A 10302-nucleotide genomic window follows, 5' to 3' on the forward strand; every position below is an offset into this window, starting at 1 on the left:
AGAGCCCTGATCCAGGCAGCAGGCAGGGACGTGGTTAGCGACAGTGAATGGAATTGTCCAGGCATAATGAGTCCTTTGAATGGTTCGTTTTTTTCCCAAAGTTTTTGGAAAATGTGGGAAAAAAATGAAAATGCATTTTTTTTACAAAAAGTTGTCCATTTATAAGATATTTCCAACACATAGCATGTACATAGCAAAAATGACACCCTAAAATATATTCTGCTACTCCTCCTGAGTATGGCGATACCACATGTGTGAGACTTTTACACAGCCTGGCCACATAGAGGCCCAACATCTTAGAAGCATTATCAGGTGTTCTAGGAACATAACTTGCGCATCCAATTTCCTTACAATCTATCACATTTTTGAAGGCCCTTCATATTTCTAACATAGCACATACATACCAAGTAAGGGGTAAACAAAAAATTACCTGTGGTTTTAGTAGTCCAATTGTCCGCAGGAGAGCCCTGATCCAGGCAGCAGGCAGGGACGTGGTTAGCGACAGTGAATGGAATTGTCCAGGCAGCAGGCAGGAATATTGTCCATCCTGGTAGTAAGCAGGAACATGGTCCAAGTAGCAGGCTATGAAATAATGGGGAAAGGGGTAGAGGCTTCTCCCGCCCAAATCTCTTTGAAGCCTCTGAGTCTCCAGTCCCTAATTTGGGAATAAGAAAACTAAAAAATTAGTTTTCTTCATCCAGAAAAACTATTCTGGAGCCCCTCACATATGTGAGACCCCTTTTGTTCCCACTAGCATAGCAGGGTAAAAGATCAATCCAAGAGGCAGGCAAAAAATGTGGTCAAACAGTCCATGGTCAGTTCCAGAGAAGGCAGAGGCAGGTACAGTTTAGCGTTAGGCAGAAGCGTGGTCGTATAACAGGCCAGGGTCAGTTCCGGAGAAGGCAGAGGTATGTTTAGCGTTAGGCAAAAGCTTGGTCGTATAACAGGCCAGGGTCAGTTCCAGAGAAGGCAGAGGTATGTTTAGCGTTAGGCAAAAGCTTGGTCGTATAACAGGCCAGGGTCAGTTCCAGAGAAGGCAGAGGTATGTTTAGCGTTAGGCAAAAGCTTGGTTGTATAACAGGCCAGGGTCGGTGTCGGAGAAGGCAGAGGTATGTACAGTTCAGTGCAGTGGCGTAAGGGGTGTGGAGGAAAATGACAGGAAATGAGAATTACGTTTACCATACTTCCCTAATAATGTAGAGAAGTATGGTACCGGCGGAAGCATTCACCTATACAGAGGCCTGGTTGAGAAGGACAATCGGGATAATAAAATGTGGTGTCTCTTCTAATTCCTCCTCTGGAGCACACCCGGCATTTTTTCTGACGTCTGCAGCCTGTTTCACTGGGGGGGATTTTGTCAGGAAAGTGGCGTTCGTGGAGTCTGCTCACACAATCAGAGCGAATAGTTTCTGGTGGGCCTTCAGGGTACAAAAGGGCGGAAATAACTTCTTCTTGGTAGTACAAATAGGATACAGGGTTCTCTGTAGATTTTTGGTAAAGGACATAAGTGTTATACATGGCCAAACTGAAAAGATAAATGGACACTTTTTTATACCAGTGGCGGGATTTTCTTGTGGGAAGGTATGGTTCAATCATCTGATCGTTAAAGTCCACTCCTCCCATAAACAAATTGTAATCATAGATGCAGGCTGGTTTCTGGATTGGGCCGTTTCTTCTGGAGACTTCTATGTAGGTGTCATTATGTATTGTCGTCAGCATGTGGACGTTTCGTTTGTCCCTCCACTTGACAGCCAATAGCTCCTGGTTCCGCAAAGATGCCGTCTCCCCTCGTTATAGCTTTTCATTGACGAGTTTTTGCGGGAAGCCCTTTCTATTGGCTCTCACTGTACCACATGCTGGGGTGTCTCTCCGGTGAAGATTGCGGAAGAGGGGCAAGCTCGTATAAAAATTATCCACATAAAGATGGTATCCCTTTCCAAGGAGTGGATAGACAAGATGCCAGACCACTCTTCCGCTGGCTCCAATGTACTCTGGGCATTCAGGGGGGTGCAGTTGGGAGTCCTTTCCTTCATACACAAGGAAGGAGTAGATGTATCCCGTGGCTCGGTCACAAAGTTTGTACATTTTAACCCCATATCGGGCCCTTTTGCTGGGGATAAACTGTTTGATGCCAAGCCTGCCTGAGAATTTTACAAGGGACTCATCCACGGAAATATTCTGTTCGGGGGTATATAATTGGGGAAATTTTTCAGAGAAATAATTTAGGAGTGGCCGAATTTTAAATAGTTTGTCAAAAGCTGGGTCATTTCGGGGAAGGCACTGGGTGTTGTCATTGTAGTGGAGGAACCGCATAATCATTACGTATCGTGATCTTGGCATAAGGGATGAAAAGAGTGGCATGTGGTGGACAGGTTTGGTAGACCAATAGGAGTACAATTGGTTTTTTTTTGAAAGTCCCATAGAAAATGTTAGGCCTAAGAAAATTTTGAATTCCTCTACAGTTAGTTCTCTCCACTGAAAGGGACGGGCATAACTAGAGCCAGGGTTGCTTACTATGTGCTGCTGTGCGTAAAGGTTGCACTGGGCCACAATGGATGATAGTAAGTCTTCGGTGAAAGCCAAATGAAAAAAATCTAGCATTGAAAAATCATCGGTGTTCACCTGGACACCTGGCTGGGCGGTGAAGGGGGGGATATTTGCTTCTCCGGAATTAGAGGGCAGCCACAGGGGGTGTTGAAGGGCATAGGGAAGGCTGGCATGGCCCCTATTCGAGGTGGACGGCACTGCTCTCGGGACTGCTCTCGGGGTGGACGGCACTGCTCTCGGGGTGGACGGCACTGCTCTCGAGGTGGACGGCACTGCTCTCGAGGTGGACGGCACTGCGCTGCTGGTAGTAGGCTGCTGCTCCACGCCAGAACGCATTCTTTTCACGGGCACATATTCCTCTTCTGATTCAGTATCAGACCCGCTGCTTGTAACGGGTTCATAGGCAGAATCCGAATTGGACAGAGAATCAGAGAGCTCCGCGCTGCTCTCATCAGTTATACTTAGAAGCTGGTAGGCCTCCTCGCTAGTAAAATATTTTTTTGCCATACTGGTGGCTGGTGAGGCTGTACTGGTGGGCACAGGTGGCACTGGTGGACACAGGCGGCACTGGTGGACACAGGCGGCACTGGGCACTATAGTGGCTTTGGTTGCACTGGTGTGGCTCTGGTGGCACTGATTAGCACACAGATGGCACTGGTGGGCACAGGCGGCACTGGTGGGCACAGGCGGCACTGATGTCACTATAGTGGCTTTGGTTGCACTGGTGTGGCTCTGGTGGCACTGACTAGCACACAGATGGCACTGGCGGGCACAGGCGGCACTGGCGGGCACAGGCGGCACTGGTGGGGCACAGGCGGCACTGGTGGGGCACAGGCGGCACTGGTGGGGCACAGGCGGCACTGATGTGGCACTGATGGGCACAGGTGGCACTGGTGTGGCACTGGTGTGCACTGTAGTGGCACTGGTGTGGATCTGGTGTGGATCTGGTGGCACAGGGGTGGCACAGGTGTGGCACAGGTGGCACAGAGGTGACAGATGGCACTGTTGTGGCACTGCTGATCACTGTTGTGGCACTGCTGGGCACTGTTGTAGCACTGCTGGGCACTGCTGGGGCACTGCTAGGGCACTGCTGGGCACTGTTTTTCCCACTCACGGTTAACTATGTAGCTCTCCTCTCCTCTCACGCTGCATCGGTGTGAAGAGAGGAGAGAAGTGAACTTTGCATGACCCATGACGTTTTTTGTTTACATTTTGTGATCGCTCCGTCATTGGACGGAGCGATCACGTGGTAAAGGACCGCTGCTATTGGTCCTTTACCGCGATCCGTGTTGCGCCGGGTCCCGTGAACCCGGCGAGCACGGATGTTCCGGTGTGCGCGCCCGAGGGGTCGCGCACGAACGATTCTCCGGGAGGACGTCATATGACGGCCTCCCACAGATAACAAACCGGCCTGTAGCCGTCATTTGGCTATAGGCCGGTTATTAAGTGGTTAAGGAAATATATCTCTGGATATATATTAGAATTAGGGTGTGATATTGAGATTATCACTTGAGTATTCATTTCTGATATGAGTTTAAAATTTTTATTAATAATATAGATATATTGTAACTGGTTTAGACAACCTTTGGTTGGAAATGAAATCCAGGTTATTGGAGGAATTTGTAAAATGGGATTAGTTTAGATTAAGATAACAATTTAGTAATTTTACCTTTATTGAGAGAAAAAAAAGATTAAGATGAGGTTAATTGGAGTACAGCTGCCATAATATTTAACAAAGACAAGATGGATGGGGTACATAAGAAGTATTTCTTCAAAGATGAAATCTAAAGGTATGATAATAGCTTGATGTGGGGTCCATGATGCAAGAGTAATAATAAATACAATTTAAATATAACAGACCCATCATATCAAATCCACACACTCTGTTAGGATACATCCCACCTGCAGCCAATTGTATAGTTTTTAATATGGCTGAGAGCTTTCTGTTTTGTCATATACAGATTGTTGGTCATTTTGTTTTTATTTATTTTTATTTTTGAAATCCAAAGCAGAATGTGTGGATTGTGAAATGATGTGCCCCTTTTCCTTGTAAGTGCTGTGGTATAAGCAGAAAAATACTTTGGATTTATTGGACATCTCTGCATGACCACAGGGTATTGTTATCATTTATTATGTTATGACATCAGGAAAATAATGTCAAATGGAAACTAAGGACTTGTGTTATTTAGCTAAAACTAACAACAGAGCAAGCAATGAGAAATTATAATTTTGCCAGGAAAAAGTTGTCTATTTGAAATATGAAACTGGAGTTCTTACACAAACAGCATGATAGAAAACAAGCCATTATAATATATTTATGCAAGCTGGACCCAGCAATGATGGGTTCATCCCGATATATCAGAGCTGCAGTTTTATGCAAAGGTGCTATTACACAAAGTTACAGATATTATTTTGGTCAAATATTAAATTTTTAATGGTCCCACATTCTATGTAGCATATATACAGCTAACTAAATGTTTGTCTAATGAAAGGTTCAAAATATGAATTTGTTTTGTTTGTTTATGTACAAATCTAACAAAGGAAAATGCGTACATTTGAATCCAGCCACCTTATTGCCTCTATTTGAGGAGGCTGGAGACAAAGAAAAACCACATGTGTTAAATTGATGACGTAGGAATAAGCTGCTGTGAGCCCAGTGCAGGACACACTCCCTGAAGGCCCAGATATTCAATTTTTGTAGAGTTATTCCCGGTTTTATACTGAGTATGCAGTTTATCACCCAGAAGGATACTCTGTATTCAGAGTCATTGGATCCTTTTTACCCAGCTCAAGAAGCAGAGCTCCATGTTTTAGCAAAGCCTGTGTGCTATAAAAAGAGTATATATTTATATAGATAGTCGAGATATAGAGAGCTTTTGGTTCTATTTGAAGGGCCAGAACTTTGATTTTATTTCGGCAGGTAAGCCAATCAAGCATGCTAAGTTAATTTGATTGGCTGTTTTCAGCCTTCCAGGTTCTTGCTGAGGTAGCCCCACTAACATTAAAATTCACATATGGAAGCAGACCAGGTGACTAAGGATGCTGCATTTACAGCACCAGACACTTGCTGGGTCTATGCAACTCACAGATTCCACCTTAGTTCTGGCCCAGTATAGCTGGGATTTATAATTCAACATTAAGGACCCCAGAATGAGAAGAACAAGTGGTCCACATGGGGCAATTTCTTATGAAACAGGACTTTGGAAAAAATGTGATCTTTTATGACTGCCAGTCACTCTTTTCCTTCCAGCTTGACCATGTCAAGCAGTTATGGCTGCCTTGGTAAATGACCATGGGATAGAGCCAGGGTTTACCACAGTTGTTTTTATAACACACCACTTCTTGTTTTACCTGTTACCAAAGGTGTTACCAAAAGCTGAACATTCTTCCCACAAATTACAAAAAGATATACGCAGATGCCCAAGTCAGGATCTTACGAGTGTGCATTTTGTTTGTATAGACATGTTTTCTGGATGTCCAGTGGTAAATGCTACCACAAAGGCCACAGTAAAAAGTGTTATCAGAGTGCAGAATCTACAGAGAGTAACAGAGGAAATAATTTTTTTAGGAGAGTACTTACTAGAAGTTTTGAGGTTTTATTTTTAAACCCCCTACTGTCTACAATGTAGTGGAAAAAGTAGAGTTTTTGTTTGAGAGTGTGTTGCTCACTTGCTTATATTTTGTCTCAGCAGCTGAAGTTCTCCATTTGGGTCTCACAGAGAATGTTGCTGATCTTTTCAGGTTTTTGACAAACGAATTTATGTATTTTCTCCCCAATTCCAGATCCTAAAAGTTTGGAAGGATCTAAAACTAAAGCCAGGTGACTTGTGGATTGTTAGGAGACATTTATATATAAGGAAATGTTTGGAGACTCAATACAGCATCTATTTCATGTACAGTTGTGCAAAACTTGAAGAAAAAGTCACCTGGAACCATACCAGACACTGCAAAAAAACTAAATTAAAGAAATCTCTGTGTTTGATTTGTTTCCCTCTTGGAATCACAGTCTAGGGTACTATTTATTCAAATACTTTAATTGTAAGGGATATATATATATATATATATATATATTTATGGTCGAAGCCCTATGGCTGATGCGTATCAGAACAAGACAAACTTACCATAAGATTAACCATGTGAAATGGACCTGAAGTGTACCATGGTCTAATGAACGGTATACCAAAATAAGGGGGCATACCCAAGATTAGAAATTAATATTCTTTGAAGAGAAATTATTTAAGAAATGCCCTAAAAAGGGGATGGGAGGGTGGGTATCGCACACAGGAAACCGACAAAGACCACAGGCGAGTGGGCTGATTAAATACCCCCCCCCCCCCCGGGCTCCTCCCATAAATTCAGGCCACCATACTGGCCTTCCTACTTATGGTCGAAGCCCTATGGCCGATACGTATACAAACAAGACAAACTAACCATAAGATTAACCATGTGAAATGGACCTGAAGTGTGCCGTGGTCTAATGGACGGTATACCAAAATAAGGGGGCAAAAACACTTAGGTAGGGCTGAAAGTTCTTTATTCATATCCAGTCTTTATTCATTTCCAGTCTTATTCATTGAGCAAGTTGGGTGAATGCCCGAGATATCTCCACCTGAGGATTAGGGATATACCGGGCGAAGCAGGCTGGCTTCCACCTGCCTAGCCTTTTAATAACGTGGTCTGGGACCCCATGCCGGGATGCGGTCAAGGCTGCTCCGATACGGAAAGAGTGTCCGGAACACTGACGGGGATTGAGAAGTAAGTTACAAAGGAGAATCCTCACATTTCATGAACTGGCAGGTACTCGAAGGTTTGACCGGAAAGGGCAGAAGGGGACTAGAGTCCGGCTGTTCGGGCAGGAATGAGAGTAGATGATTAAGCACGGTGGCTGGACACCAGGCATTGTTAGTCTTATAGAGATGGATGTCTACCCCGGAGCCTGCCTTCTGGGTTTTGGATACTGTGAGGTGAAGAACGAAATGGTCTTGATAGCGAACCAAGTGACGTCTGCGTAGGACTAGACTGGCTGAGTTGTTACAGGTGAACTCGCTAGGCTGCAAGAACCCGTAGTAGGCCAGGTAAATAGCCGCTTGTACGACCAGGCTAGGGAGAACACCAAATGGGGAACTGGCAAGCATAGTAGACATATCTCTAAAGATGGTACTGGTAACAGGAAGACGTTTGGTTTTAACTACCAGCTGCCGGTTCTGGATGCCGCGCAGGATGGCTCGGATCGCATTGGGATGCGAACACGGATGGTTTTGCAGGATCTCAAAGTGCCAGAAAGTGCTGTACGCCGGCTAAGTATAGCCGGATAGTGTTGTGGGATAGAGCCAACTGACTATGGCAATATGAGATAAAGGCCAGTATGTGCCTGGCGTCTGTCGGTGTACCCGCTGAGCAGGTAGCTAGGAACTTGTTAAATGCGCCCCAAGCTATATGGTAGGCTTTTAGTGTGTTATGTGACAGAGACTGGTTGATGAGCTGAGTGGCTCCTTGCAGATGCTGCTTTAGTCCAGGGTCAGCTGAGACCAAACCAGGAAGGGGGCTGACACTGGATCAGCTTCAGGAACCTGCCAGAAGAAGGAGGTGAAATTAAGGCGTGACAGTGCGTCTGCTGCAAAGTTGTATTTACCAGGAATGAATGCACAGTGAACATTAAATTGATGCTGCAGAGACAGCTGTACCAGCCTGCATAAGAAGGACATCACCGTGAGCGACTTGGACCTGCCTTTTTTAATATCAGCCGTGCCCTGATTGTCGGTGGTGAAGCCTACTGTTTGTCCTGTCCAGGTATGATCCCAGAGCTGGGCGGCTGCTACGATGGGGTAGAGCTCGAAGAGGGAGGAAGTCCGGCTAAACCCGGGAATTAAAGGTATCTGTGAAGGCCAGGGTCCAGCAAACCAATGGTGGCCAAAAATAGCAGCGAATCCTGTGGAGGCTGCAGCATCTGTCGCCACCTGCGGTGACAGGGGCGAGATAGAAGATATGAACATAGATATGCCATTCCAGGTGGAAAGGAACTCCTCCCACATTGATAAGTCTGCTATGGCTGCAGTATCCAGGCTGAGGATCTGGTCGGGGTCTTGTGCCTGTGAGAGACAGACCAACAGGCATGAGACGAAGGACCGACCCTGGAGAAAGATCAACATTTCAAAATTAAGCATGCCCAATAGTGACTGGAGCTCTTTTTTTGTACACCCTCTCGTACAGGTGAATTCTTGGAGAACTGACCTAATGCGGGTCAGTTTGTCGAGGGGAAGGCTGGCCTGCATGGAGCAAGTGTCCAGGAAAGGTGATGGAGTGTGTAGGTCCGTCGACCTTGTGTTCAGCAATGGGGACATTGTGATTCCCGAAGACGACTCTCAATTTGTCAAGGCTCCTGGTGGCACACCAGGCTGCTCTATTAACAAGAAGTCGTCCAGGCAATAGATACCTTCCGGACACTGAGCTTTGTGTAACAAAATCCAGGTGAGAGATTGAGCAAATGTGTTAGGAGCCAGGGGCTGCTCTTAGAGCCAAATATCAGCTTAGTAGCGAAATAGTAGACATCTCTCCATTTAATACCGTGCCAGCACCAGAGGGCCGGGTGGATAGGCAAAAGCTTAAAGGCATCTGAGATATCAGCCTTGGATAGCCAGGCGCCTGTGCCTGCCTTAAGGATGGCCTGGATTACCATGTCAACTGAGGCGTACTTTAAGGAGAACTCTTCGGAGGGGATCAGGGAATTCAGGCTAGGAACGGGGGAAGAATGAGGCGCAGACAGGTTGTACACCAAATGGACTTTATTTGAGAACTTGCCCTTGACAAGCCCAATAGGGCTAACTCTCCAAGTGTTAAAAAGGGGGCTGCGAGAAGGGACCTATGACAAATCCTTGCTCTAACTCAGTTTGCAGCAATTGGTCTATGGCCTGCTCGTTGGTGGCTGCTGAGCGAAGATTCCTACACTCATAGGTTGTGTGGAGCAGGGAGATGAGGCCGGTATGAAAGCCTGCTGTAAATCCTCGGATGAGGAAGGTGGCTAATGAGGGAGTGGGGTGTAAGGTGAGATAGAATCCCAACCACAGGACATCTATACGGCTTAGTCATGAGCCCTTTTGCTTGACCTCAAATAGATTTCTTGGGCATATGACACAGACGTGAAGCAGGCGGCATTTGCTAAAATTACACGAGCCATAGTTGTAATTGTTGCAGATAGCTGCTCCTCCTATGGTCTGAACAGAGCGCCCAAACTTGTCTACCCTGGGTTTCTGTACTGGGGCTGATGGGCCTTGGACTGTACCGGAGTCAGAGGGGAACTCAAAGGGGCGACTGACTGCTGCGTTGGTGCACCAGGAGGCGGTGTGGGTGGAGGACTGGCAAATCACACACAGTGGCGAGCGCAAGCCGGCAAAATGATGGAAGAATGACTCAGTGTCCATGAGGCTCCAATCTGTGGCTGTCTTAAACTATGCCAGCCTTGGCGGAAAAGGAACGATGGTAATCGTAGAACGAAAACCCTACGTATTTGTAGCCCAGGTCCACCACAGTGTGGAGATATAAGTCCAGCTCTTCCCTTCTGCCAGGGGAAGCTGAGCATATGACATCCCTCAGCATGCTGAAGGCGAAGGCTAGGGCAAACTCTGGGACAGACAACTTTCGGTTGAGCCTAGGGTCTTTGGCCTTGAGGACCACCGAGACATCTCCCCAGGTATAGGCTTTGTTTTCTGCCAGGTCGTGGACAGAAATAAGTAGAGAGGCAAGGTTGATGCCCTTGCC

The sequence above is a fragment of the Lithobates pipiens genome, unplaced genomic scaffold (genome assembly GCF_037356315.1).
Source record: "Lithobates pipiens isolate NorthernLeopardFrog02 unplaced genomic scaffold, aLitPip1_a1.2 Scaffold_19, whole genome shotgun sequence".
NCBI lineage: Eukaryota > Metazoa > Chordata > Amphibia > Anura > Ranidae > Lithobates > Lithobates pipiens.